The following is an 11,754-nucleotide window of genomic DNA, read 5'->3' on the forward strand; positions in this document are numbered from 1 at the left end:
AGCTTAAGAAAAGGTTTTAATCAGAACATATTATTCACCCCTCAGTAAGGCTTTTGTACCTATTGCAGAGAATATATAACAATGTGATACAAACGCTATGGAAATGTTTGCTGCATACCGAATGTACTGTATTTAGGAGTATACAGAAACATCACTAAGCTTCCTCTGTTACACTGAAAGAGTCATTTCAAGAGATCAATCCTTTCCTTTGGTATAACTCTATGTCTTGCTGCTTATGGTCCTTTTAAGCATATAAACTAACAAAGCTTAATTGACTTTGTCTTTTAATAATTCACTCTCATTACGTCCTTTCCTTTGGTATAACTCTATGTCTTTCTGCTTATGGTCCTTTTAAGCATATAAATTAACAAAGCTTAATAGACTTTGTCTTTTAATAATTCACTCTCATTACAGCCAGCAAACCCACTGTGTCCCACGATACAATGTCCAATTTCCTCTCACTCACATGCCTGAAGATAGCTGCCAAGCTGAGGAACTACAGCTGGGACGTCCAGGAGACAAAATGGAGTCTTTAGCTGTATGTCTAGCCATGCAGATGCCAGTGAAACACCACAGGTGTGGATCTTCAAGAGAACATCTGCTTGGAGCAAATGAACATATTCAGATTACCCATGCAACCTGCCTATGAGTGAGTCACAGAGGCAGAAAGGATCTAACTGAATACACAGCACTAATCAAAATATAAAATCAAAAAGTTGGTAAGAGTAGATTTGTTTACTTATCATTCACATGCTGGAAAAAAGCACTGGTTAAAAGTTAGCTAAATTATAATGCTTGCATTTCTTTTAGAGGTAACAACATATTATTGACACAAAACAATGTCCACTGTATGTATCTGAAGTCAGATTAGACTCATTCCTTTGCTTGCATTACACTTTTCTGAAGTTGTCTTCTCTGTCTTTGCCTCAATCAGATAAACTTTGTAATCTATTCCAAGTAATTAAACAGTGCAGTGAGCTTCAAAACAGAACTTTTGCTGCCTATTCCTAAGCTTGCTTTTAGCAAAGGTAGCATGTTGTTTTACTGAGAAAGCTGGCAGATTACTCACAATACAGAATTGAATGGAATACTTGAATTCTTAATTAATGTTTGGTCTCAGTGTGTTTGGAAACCTCTCCTGTTTGTCGTTATTCATGCAGTTGCCTAAATACTGAAAAACAGCTAATTGTGCATTTTGATACTGTTGACTGCTTTCTTCGTCTTCTGTGTTTTACTTCAAGCTCAAGCTCTAAATACCAAGACATACTTAGGAATCTCAGTTTTCATTAAAAGGATACATTTTCAAGCTTGGTGATTGCAGAGGAAAAGCTAATAAGAAACAAAAAGCAACAAAGCAGACAGAGTAAGTAAACAAAACTCCACGTTTCCTCACTTTCTGACTCGATAGCACAAAATAACTCCAACAAATCAAAACCAGTGAGTCTGGTGATCAAGTATTCTTGAATTCAGCTGCAATTTTGTATTTCCAAGTTTCAAAGCAGAGGCTATGTAGCAACTGTTCAAAACACTAAGGTTATTAAAAGGCTATTAAAAGGCTATTTCTATCTTGAAAATACTTTTTTTTCCACAGCAGAAATTTGGGTGACTAGATGGATCACTATTTCAACTCTGTGTGAGAGAGACTTGGTCTTCTATGCACTTTTAGGGTCATTGCCATGTATAACTATAAGGGCAATTACATAACGGCTATGTGTCTCAGGTAGTTTAGAGACATCTCAGGTACCTCAGAGAACCAGGACATGAACTTGGTATCGGGGCCACCACACAGGGCTGTTTACATTTCCCTGGGACTGGAGAAGGTGTCTGGGTAGTCTTACCTCCTAACTGACTGACTGATTCCTGTATTCCTTCTCTCTCCGGTTCAGCCCCTGCCTCCCAGAGCTACTCTGCATGTGCCCACAAAGCTGTGGATGTGTGGTAGCTCTATGTCTGAGGCAGCAGCTCTTTTGTTCCATTTTCCCTTTTTCTAAGAGAATAGCCCCAGACCAGAACGAGGCAAAGAGAAAGGGAGTTCAGACTGAGAAGAGCTAGCAGTCAGTTTTCATTAGAATAGTAGTTTTTGGCATAGAATGACTCTCATCAGATAAACAAATGAAGGCTAAGGGCTGGAAATACCAGATTGCCCATAAATTAAAAGAAGGCTGAAGGAATTACCCAGTTATTTCAAGCTAATTGCTGAAATGTCCTTTGCAAGGCTTCAGGGAGAATATCTCAGAGTATACTGACTCCTTGGAATACGTAAGTTTACAAATCTGGAAACACGTGCAGCAAAATTCCACTGTGTGAAACTTGGTGAAAAGAATGCAAGGGAGAGATAACACAGTCAGATTTCAAGCACTTATCTCTTACTTTGACAGAAGGCCTGCCCAAAAAAAACCCAAACCAACCATGCCAAAACTTGACAGTAGGTGATATTGTAAGCGAAATACAAAGGTTTTGCTTAGACTGCAAATAGAGCATGCATTTGGTAAGACTGGGAACAACTGAGTTGTTTGCATTTACAGCTAAATCGTAAGTTACACATCACTGTCTATGAATAATTATTTTTTTCCAAAGTGCCTTGAGTTTGTCTTGATTTAAGAAAATATTTCACCACGCAGAGCAGGTCTTTCATTTGGAGTTTAGATTAAATTTTTTTGCATGTATCTTTTGTGAATGTTTTGGAGAATCCCAAAGTCCAGTAATGCTAGAACTTCAATATGGAGTCAAAGGCAGACAAGTGATATGTCACCATTGATATTGCTAACGTGTTTTTCTCAAGTTTGTGAATGTTTTGGAGAATCCTAAAGTCCAGTAATCAAAAGCAAGCTAGGTCATAATGCCAGAATACTGCAGCCAAAAGCAGGTATCAGGCTTGTCATTCCAGGCATAGGCAGGTCATTGGCAGTATGGCTTCTGGATTGCAGCTGGCTGTATAACTAGTCTCACTCAGAGAGGTGCATACTCTTTGTTAATAGTCAATATTCACTCCCTTTCTTCTCTGTCTATATATTTACATTTTTTCCTTTCATCTGTTTAACTTGTATTTAATTTTCCTGCCCCATAAAGTATTGAGTATTTTGCTCAAACAATTCTAAAATAAGGGATTGGTAGGCTTTTCCATGCACATTCAAGTGTGAAATGGGTGAACCTAAATTAATCCTGAAACAACTCTGAAGATCAAAATTGTTTCATGTACCCTGCTTTAGTCTTTCGTCTATTTTATTCCGAGTTCTTACTTATACATCATGGCTATATTTGGCAATAGAAGTAATAGAAGAATGGTATAGCCTGCCTATTATTTATTGAGTTTACTTCTGATCTTGCCTAAAAGAAAACTAGGGCTGAGCCTAGTCTTACATCATCATCCCTTGTATTTATTTTCTTCTAAGATTATGTCTATGTGTTTATGGGCTCAGTTTATAAAGTCTGCCATTTAGACTTCCCCCAGAACTAAATTTACTTTCTGGACCTCTAGTGAATCTTGCATTCTTGTACATGGTGTAAAGAAAAATGAGTACATGTTTCCAAATCATAGTTGAGGACAACTTAATGAAAGAGAGAGCCATGAAAGTCATGAGGTCTTCTGTTAGTGCTCTTGGCCAGTAAGTGCTCTGTTAGTGCTCTGAGAAAGCCAGAAAGTCAATGAGGGAACCATATGAACTGAAACACAAGGTGTTTTAATGGCATATTTGTTGTAAGAGTAAACTTGTAGCTACTTTCATTTTTTAATATATAAAAGAAAAAAAAATTGGCCTGATATATGACATGGCATAACAAAGAATAATAATTGGCAGATTTCAGGATAACTAAGAATGTCACTTTACAAATTAGAGAGTTGAGAAAGTGATGGGTTTAAAATTTTTGTTTAGAACTTTAAAATGTCATGCATTACATACTTTAACTTGGTTTATAAGTTTGTGTGCAATTAATGCCACAATGCTTTCATTTTTAAGCTGCTGTTTTACCCATACAACATTACATATGCTTTACAGTACATACAAGATCCTATTTGCTGCAAAAAATCCACAAGTTAGTATATTCTCTGCATATTGTTAAAAATGCAAACAAGCTTCATGAACATACCAAAAATACGGCTTGTCAGTAAAGTATTTCTAAACTACAGAGCGGAAGCCACGTGATTTAGAAAAGCCTCCCAGACTGCTGAAGTGTTCCTGAATCCTAGATTGTTACATAAGAAGTTTCAAATATTTGTAGCAATAATGGTTGAAACTCTTAAAAAGAAGACTGGCCAATGTTATACGTATCAAGTTGTAGGGACCTTGCATGATCTTTACAGGTCCTCCTCTATGACCTTTTGAGAATATGGCAGTTAATGGTTGCCTGAAATACATTAACAAAGTTAATAACTGTTACGCTATGAGGGTTTTTTTCCAAATCTTAGTATGTGCTTGTGCATGATTTTGTTTGAGACTTAGGGTACTATTGTAAGTAATGAAAATAATATAAATAATGCATAGTAATTAATCACCATTTATCAAATGCCAGAAAGTCCTAAGGTGAAAAAAGGCTATTTTAGGAGATGCAGAAGGTACACAGTATATTGCCTGAAATTTGTGTGTGTTCATCAGACTGTTCAAACCTATGGAGGATTAGATGATGGTCTCAAATTCCCTTGAACCAAAAAAACAACTCAGGCAGCACAGGACATATTTGGTGCATCTTACAGATACATGACACTTAATACACTTTCATAATATGTATGATAATATATGATTTAACTGTTTGTTTCCATCTTTTTTAGGATTTGCCATGGTACAATAAACAATCTAGACAAAATTTTTACTCCAAATTAAAAAAAAAAAAAGGTGTCAAATTGTTTCCTAAGTCTATATCTTCTTTTATTTATTCTTTGGATACTTTTAAAATTTCTAAATTTCCATCTTGCATTTAATTGCCAGTGTCTTTTTCATTCTGCTGTCACCCTGGCCACATTCTTTACTCTGAGTGAACTCCTCTGTCCTCATAATCTGCACAAACATTTTTACTCTTTACTCCCTTTTTCTTACTAATATTGTTCTAGGCCTTTGTATTCTAGTAAGCTCCAATATGGTATTTTAAAAAGTTCTCAAATTAATCAGTAGAATTGTAACTAGCTTATTAACTTCCAGTCTCTGTCTTAAAACTCATTATTAATCATATTAATGTATTGCACTTTACATCTTTGAAATAGCTAACCTATCATTTTTCCCCCAAGCATGCTATGCACATGGCTTTCAACAATTGCTGGAGGAATAGTGGCGCTGTGTGTCTCTCTGAAGATCATTTTCCCGTATTTCTGGGAAGATCTGATCTACTTCTTGAGGCAGAAGAGGTTTAAAGCAATGGTAAAGAAATGGGCAAGCAATGGAATTCTCTCCGTAATTGACCTTTTCATGCAGAGAGTGGGAGAGATGCCCCACAAGCTGTTCCTCATCTATGAAGAGAAGGTACACAGGATGTGGACCGGAGGAGTAAGAGGGTAAGCACAGGTCTTCCTACACTATGGGAATGTGAAAAAAGGTGACATTGTGGCCCTGCTGATGGGTAATGGACCTGACTTCATCCATGTCTGCTTTGGGCTAGCCAAGCTGGGCTGCGTGATGGCTTTTCTCAACTTCAATGTCCACTCTAGATCTCTCCTGCACTGTGTTAATACATGTGCCGCAAGAGCACCGGTGATAGGAGAAGGTAAATTCTGTATTGCATTTGAGTTACTACTGACTTTCTACTGCTTATGCTTTTTATCACAAATAGAAAATCAGAGCCATTCAAAGCTGCAAGCACTTCTTATATACATACACATATGCTATCTAAAAAAGAGGGGAAAGAGATAGTCTTGTTTAAATTTCAAGTGTGTAAGCATCAAAATATGTGGAATTAATTAGTATAGGAAAAGGCTTAAATCTGAAACCTTCCAAGTACTGGACAATGTACCAGCAAAAGCAATAATGAATCAATAAGCAAACAACCTGGGGAGATACTTCAGCATCATCTCCTTTCCATTTCTATTTATTGGCTTATGTAGATATAACTCCACTGACTACAGGAAGGCTCAGATTCCCTTTGGTAGTGGTGATTTCCTTCAGCTCAAAATTTTCACATATAAATTTATGGTTACTTTAGAACTACTTTAAAGCAGTGGTCCCAAGGTAACATTGCTTGGAGCAAAGAGTACAGCATGTTGAGCTGTAATTTTGGCCCTCCTACTGGCATATTATGTAATACTGGGCAATTTATTTAACTTTTCTACTCCTCTTTTGCCATCTTTAATACAGGTTGGCAATACTTTCATAATTTTGTATGAACCCATTAATTGTTGTGTGTACAAAGCTTTAAAACAACTGTTATGACATACCGATTAAATTAATATCCTATACATTAGGATCACCAAGTAAGATCAGGGAGTTTTACCTACCACAATTAAAGCCATGTGAGGAGTATAGGGAAATTAAACATTATGATTATTTTTTCTCTGTCCAATAGATGAGTTAGTCCTGCTGCAGGCTGTGGTAGGTTCAGTGTACACAGTGGTAGGCTATATAATTCCAACACAGGTAATCAGGTCTGTAGTTGTAATTATTTCAATAATAATCATATATTTTTTTAATTCAGCAGATTGTTTGGGATCTAGAGAAAGAACTTATTTTTCATCTCTTGGAAAATAATGTTGTTGTCTGGCTGATGAGCATCAGTTCTCCATTCCAGCGTGTTCACACTACAGCAGACAAACTAGACAAGGTGCCCGATCACCCTGTTCCCTCTCACCTTAAAGTTGTTACTAACACAAGAAACACAGCTATGTATATCTTCACATCAGGAAGTACAGGTGAGGATGTGTACTAACAAAGTACAACGTCAGCTCTCTGAAAATTAACGTGGTATAAATTTAGCAACAAGACAGGCACACAGAAAGACAGAATTTGAAGTTTTAAGTCAAAATAGGGAGGAATTCATTTAGTTAAAAGCATAGTACACTTTAAACCATTTTTGCCTTGGCATAACAACGGTGTAATTCCAGTTAGAGAAGTCTCACATAGATATTCCATGGCTGAACTTTATTTCTTAAATATAAGTCCGATAAAGTCAATCTCTAACAGCTGCTCAGATTCCATAGTGACAGAATTTCACAGGTCTATACTAAAAAGAAATATGGCCAGCACAAGTGCTTGGGCCCTGGGAGAAAACTTTTCCTCTGAGACTTGCCTGAATAACGAAGCTTCACCTTACTTCACCAGGAAGGAAAGGGGAATCCTTCCTCTAGTCAAGCCAAACAACTTTGTAAAAGTTACTCCTGCTGCAAATACCAGCTGAGTGGCACAGTGGATCTTCAGAAGCTTTCCCATTCCCAGTTTGTGGCAAGGGAACACTGCATGCAGTCACAGAATCACAGAATCATTAAGGTTGGAAAAGACCTTTAAGATCACCAAGTCCAACTGTCAATCCAACACCACCAAGCCCACTAAACTATATCCTGAAGTTCCATATCTACATGTTTTTTGAACAGTTCCAGTGATGGTGATTCCACCACCTCCCTGGGCAACCTGTTCCAATGTTTGACCACTCTCTTAGTAAAGAAATTTTTCCTAATATCCAGGCAGTCTGCACTTGCCTGTGAAGGGTATGGGCTTTTTCCCACAGACAAAGCAGACAAGGGTATTAAACAGCCTTGCAGGCAAAAAGACCAAAGAAGCTGAGAGACTAAGGAGATATACTCATGAGGTAAAGACTGGAGGACAGGACAGAGAAAGACTCAGAAGACAATTCTCCCTGTGCATTCCAAACATAATTCGGTTTGCAGCAAAATTATACATTTGTATAATATGTATATAAACATGTATATATAAATATACATTTATATTTATTTGCTCTTCTCTCTTTGACAGGTTTCCCAAAAGCTGCTATCATCACTTATCTAAGAGCTCTGTCTGCCTGCTTAGCATTTACTCAGTTTCTCAGTTTCTCAGGTGCAGTTTCTCAGGATATTATATATCTCACTCTTCCCTTGTACCACATCAGTGCTTCTCTTCTTGGCATCGGTGGATGCATTGAATTAGGTAATATTTACCTTCTAGCGAAGTTTCATTAACTTGAGAATGCTGTAACATTTTATTATCTGGTGACTAACTCTGTTTGGTGAGTAACTCAAATATGTCTATCAATAGCCTTTTGTCATCGTCTCATTCTTATCAGCCCCAGTCTGCAAACAGTATGTAAGATATATGCCTAGTTTTTGAAGCTTAGAACAGACACCAATTGTTGCATAGATCCAACATAACACAACTTGAGGTCTGTGTGTCACTAATACCACTGCATATGTTCTGTAGGTTTAACCTGAAATCATACTTGTATTCTGCACCAAAAGTCTAAAAGGGCATTCACACAGGCATCTGGGAAGTCATGTTTGATTTTTAGTGTCAGAAGGTATAAATGCATTGTGGAATCTTTAACTAACCTTCAGAATAAGGCCAACTAAATGCATTTTGGAGCTTTTTGAGTCACATATTTGCATAACACCTACAAAATTAGGTTCATGATATTAAAGTGAAGGAAAGGAAGAATGATGAAGCCCACGCTTTTGATTCTGATAATGGCAGTTATTTGTAGTGGGCTAGTAATCAGATAAATTTTCAGATAAATCCTCCTTCCCTGTCATTAGAGTCTTACTCAGATGCTGGGTTTTGGTATGGTAAGTATGTAATTGGACTGTTTTAAAAGCCATTTCAGAGCTTTGTTTCTTCAGGAACAGCATGGGCAGGCATACTGGGCTACAGCAACTGATAACAAGACTGTTGCTGCCTAACAGAAAGACAAAAGGGATGGGAAAAGTAGTATATAGAAAGGTTTGAAGCTATGATTTCTCTTGGAACAGAAAAAGTAGGGTAACAGTTCTCTTAGGTGGGCCATTCAGATGGGAACTCTAGGGGTGGCTGGGGTTAGAAAGACAAGGCTTTGAGGTGAGTGAGGCTGAAGAGCTCCGAGAGGGCCTCAAGTCTTGTGTGAGATGGTACCTGAGTCAGGGAGGAACTAGCAAGCTAGGAGCAAGTAGCCTAGATGGGATTCAGAATTTGGAAGGCACTGGGAAACTCTGTGGTACAAACAGAACTCAGGCAAAAACGGAATTTAGGAAAGGATGGAAAGAGGGAAATTCGTAAATTCTTGTCTGACAACACAGAAAAAACTGTGAAAAAGAGACAGGGTGGCAGACATGAGAGGGCTAGAATGAGGTGACTTTTGGAATGGAAAGCTCTGAAGGAACTTCAGGGCCACAGAAACAAAAAATTGAGGATGATGAGTTGAAAAGAAACAGGAAAAGGGGAGTGAGACAGAAACAATAGAGCTGAGCTGGTTTCCCTTCCGCCACTTCTCATGCAAATACAGAAGTTGCAGGCTACATTCTCCCCCATCCCACGCTCTCTTTTTTCAGAGTTACACCAGTCAGCATCTTGACAGAAACAAAATGGTTAGGCTTTGACCTATTCCTAACTGGAGACAACTCAAAGGTTCGCTTCTACTGCTTATGACACTGTAAGTTTTTAGCTGCTGCTCAGAAAAAGAAGCAAGGCTCTATTGTGCTACTCACATTTAAGAGAAAGATCTTGCTGGAAATAGCTTAAAATTTATTTAAATAGCTGAATTTATCATTAGTCGAATTAAGAGAATGACAACTTTTTTAACAATAGTGATAGAAGCTAAGATAGGTTTCAAAGGTTATTTTGAATTTTCATGTCTGTTTTCATCACATAGGAGCAACTTGCATTTTGAAGAAGAAATTTTCTGCAAGCCAGTTTTGGAATGGCTGCAGAAAATAGAATGTTACAGTGTTTTTGCACACAGGAGAACTCTGTCACTGCCTCGGTAACCAGTCCCATGTAAGTTCTTGTTTGCAAATACAGCTTTAAAACATAGCAAATCTATATATTATAAGTCCTATAGATTTACACATTTCTCAAGGGTATAGTATTTTTAATGTTTGATAGGCTTTTTTCAGTATATACAAAATTTGGATCGTGTGTTTCTTGTAGTTCTACGATAGCAATCCGGTCTGCATCAGCAAACGTACTGTTTACACAGAAACAAATCTGGCAGGATGGGACAGTTATGCCCAGACACTAACATAAATTCCTCTCTAAAGCCAAGCTTGTTAGCTTTTCATCTGAGTGATAGGCAAGTGGTAGGTCAGTAAGGAAAAGGTATAAGCCGTAAAAGCATTATTGGACTCAATGATCAAACGAGAGCATGAACCACATTAAATTATTATCCACCTGCGCTGCACTGTTCCAAAGCAGTTACTTATTAAAAGAAGGCTACTCTATCCACCATTTAATGGGTGATAATTAATTTTTGTATGGCTTTGAAACTGCTGAATGAGTTTTTGTTGGTTTTGTTTTTGTTTTTTTTTTCCCTGAAGAGGTGTTCCAAAGGCACATTTTGTTCCAAGGCTGTGTATATGATGATAAATTTATCTGTGTAAAGCCATAGTACTAATAGCCTGGTGTAAAATCTTGGTTGCCCTGGGATAACAGTCCTGAAAAACATGGGAGTTAAATGGTGATCATATTTCGGACAAAAGTAGGATGTCACCAAACAGAGCAGCAGCAGCAAAGCAAGTCTGAAAATATTTATTATATTGCAATGCTTGTTTCTCAATGATGCTAGAAGAGATTGGTTAACTTTCTTAATTTTATACTTGGGAATTAGGAAGCTACTGAAGTGAGGTGACAAGAAGTATTCCTACCTACCACAGTAAACATCATGTCCAAGCACAAGGTTCAAATGATCACCAACTGCATTGGTCAGAGATTTCCGCAAGAACTAGCAACAAGGGAACATCTGAGAGAATCCACCAGCTGGTTTGAAAACAGACTTATTATTGTGTGGTCCAGATGTGGGAGAGGGGTCAAAGTCAAAAAGGTATAGAGGGAACAAGCCAGGAAAGCTGTTGGCTAGAATTCAAGTCTGTACAAACACTATGTCAGTAGTCCATGGATCAAAAAAACAAAGGAATAATTAGCTAGACCAAACTAGTTGTGTAAAGGTCTCTCCTGCAGGAAAAGGCAGGAAGAACTTTCTTGACTTGGCTCAGTTACAAGAATTTAATGGAGAGATATTGATATTTAGTTGGCAACTGGTAAGAAGAGTGAAAAACAGAAAGATGGCCTATCTGAGTTGAGGAAGCTGAGGATGCCAACAGAAGTGGATCAGGGCAAATGCAGGGTCCTGTCAAGATCAGGTATCTTACCGAAATATGGTACATATAGCCTCTAGTGTACCACACAGGTTCCTCCATAGTGAAAGAAACCTGTGCAGGCTAATAGGCCAGACAGCTACATTTCATCTAGACTCCTTGTGCTGTGGCATGCCAGAGCACAGCAGTCCTGGTGTTGCCCAGGACTACAGCTGCCTCGATGAGGGACCTGTTGGAGTATGCTCTAGTCCTTACATCCTTTCCCAGAGGACGTTTAGGTCTCCATTGAAATTGGGAAAGAACATGGGTTTGGGAACTAGGAGGCACTCCTCGATTTCTTGATGTAGACAGAGACTCTAGACACTACTCTCTGAATAAATATCTACAGGAAGCTTACCCAGCATCCATGTAGCTATCAGATTTAAATTTTAAACATAGTACCCCATAGAGGCTTAACAAACAAACCAGAATCTATGTCAAGGAATGTTTTTAAAGAGAATCATATAACTAAAATAAAGATATTTTAAAATCCAAGGTTGTTGGGATCACCCTGCACAGCTCGACCT

The 11,754-nt window shown here is 37.9% G+C and overlaps 1 pseudogene; it reads left to right on the forward strand.

Annotated features, from left to right (window-relative positions):
* Window positions 1-5,219: 5,219 nt before the first annotated feature.
* Window positions 5,220-9,872, forward strand: LOC104616740 (annotated as a pseudogene).
* Window positions 9,873-11,754: the final 1,882 nt, after the last annotated feature.

Source organism: Phaethon lepturus, unplaced genomic scaffold (genome assembly GCF_000687285.1).
Source record: "Phaethon lepturus isolate BGI_N335 unplaced genomic scaffold, ASM68728v1 scaffold10852, whole genome shotgun sequence".
Lineage (NCBI taxonomy): Eukaryota > Metazoa > Chordata > Aves > Phaethontiformes > Phaethontidae > Phaethon > Phaethon lepturus.